The sequence below is a fragment of the Otolemur garnettii genome, unplaced genomic scaffold (genome assembly GCF_000181295.1).
Source record: "Otolemur garnettii isolate 467f Iridium unplaced genomic scaffold, OtoGar3 scaffold00536, whole genome shotgun sequence".
In the NCBI taxonomy this organism is placed as follows: domain Eukaryota; kingdom Metazoa; phylum Chordata; class Mammalia; order Primates; family Galagidae; genus Otolemur; species Otolemur garnettii.
In genome coordinates, this window is record NW_003852931.1 from 7,011 (window position 1) to 9,189 (window position 2,179).

Consider the following 2,179-nt stretch of genomic DNA (forward strand, 5'->3'; position numbering starts at 1 on the left):
ATTTCAACTAATAAATAATTATTCCCCCAGTCTCTCTGTCACCAGCTGTGCCTACCTTCAAACATTGTTCTTCACAGCCACCCAAGTGATCTTCCTGTAGTAAACATCAGGTCATGTTCACCCCACCTCAGTAAAGCCCCATTTCCCACAGGGATAGAAGAAAAATAATAAAGTGTGGTATCTCAACCCTCCTGTGATCTACTCTGAAAGTCGATACAGTAGGATTGGATAATCTGGGAGTAGGAAGCAAAAAGAAATGGAGAGGAACTGCTGTGTTTCAGGCTCAAACAACTGAGAATGACATTTGCAGAGATGGATCAATAGAAATTGGGCAAGGAGCACAGTACAATCAAGGAAAGAAATCAGTAGTTCTGTATTTGTCATGTTAAGTTTGAGATGACATGTAGGCCTCTATTTAGAGACATCACCTTTGGACCTGGTGGTAAGAGTCTGGAATTGTGGAGAGAAGACAAGAATGGATATGCAGATTCCTGAGTCTTCAGCACAAAGTATTTAAAGACCTTACCTGAGAACAAGTCATCCAGAATCAATATAAAGGAAACAGCAGTGATGCCAAGATAGAGCCACGTGGCACTGCCACATCTGGAGTTCAAACAGAGGAGAAGAACAAAAAGGAAACTGAGGAGGCACGGTAATCAAAGAGGTAGAAGGAAAATGATAAAGTGTGGTATCTCAGAGCCTTGAGGAGGAAAAGGCCCAAGAGGAGTAGTGTGGACAAGGGTCAGATGCTGGTGAACTTACTGAGGAAAAAGAAAATTAAGTGTAAGAGTGTAAGTCAGTCAAAGCAAAGGCCACCTCTGTCTCTTCAGCACCTACCATACCTTACCACAGGGTGAGGGGTCACAGACCATCTACTGATGGAGTAATCATTCCTCTGCTTAGCAAGGCAGCCTCATCTGTTGCCATGTCCCCATCCCCCACCCCCACACTCCTGTCATTTCAGAACATGAAGTGGTTTCCTGCACCTGGGCCGTTGCTGGCGCTGTTCCCGCAGCGTGGAATGCCCATCTGCACTTAACCACTCGGCTATGATAGAGGTCTGCAAGCTTCCCCTCCTCTCCCAGTTCTTGTCCTGACACTTGCCCCAGTAGAACTGACCACTTTCTCCTTTCTCCTTAAACAAACTGGAACCATAACCATACCAGGTATTTCTAATGTAGCAAATCTAAGACATTGTGGTACTTACGTGTGTTTTTCACTATCTCTCCACTACAATGCAAACTTTTGTTAACAGAAATAGAGTTGCATTCATTTCAATGGCAACAGTGATTACAACATTCCTTAATTCACAGTTATAATTTTTTTAACTTTTGTCAATGAAGTTAATGAATTTATGATATTTTCATTCTTATGCATGATAAAATAAACAATGATAAATTTGTTATTTTGCCATCTCATCCATAGTTTGTTAACTCAGGACTCTAAGCTAACTCAAAAGATGGAAAGGTATGCTGGAAATTAATAGTAATTACAATATTGTGCTGATGATAATATTAGTTCTAGCTAACCCTCACATAATATCTGCATGTGCCTCACATTCTGATAGGTGCATAAGAAGTATGAATTCATGTACTAGTCCGAAGAAATCTACATTATAGATACTATCATTATCCTAATAATTAGTAACTAAAGCCCCCAAAGTTAGTTTATCTAGGATTACACAATGTGCGTGTGACTCCTACACCACTAGACCCTTTGCCTTCCCAAGGGGGGGCAAAATTCTACAGCATCTCAGTCTCATTAATGTAACAAACATATAGATAGAATATAAAAAATAATATACTGCATGAAAACAGTATAGTACCACACATATATTGACAGTCTCTTCTCACTTTATCTAGGGTAGTAATTGCAAGATGGGAAAGACTTCATTTGTCTCCCTTAATGATGTCACTACTATTATCCTAAGTAACCAGGACAAGCACGTTGCTGCTAGCAGGCCCTGGCAGGAGCACATGGGCCCATCTGCCACCACCTTGAGTTATTTATTCACTAACAAGACCTTCTGACATAGACAAACTTAGAAGACTGGATGCTCCAAGGCCCATACTGCTGGTCAATGACCCAGTGCACTTTTACACTTAGTAAAGTGTTGACAAGATAATAATTAATTAGTTAATTAATTTTATTAAATCATAGCTGTGTACTAGCTATTAAT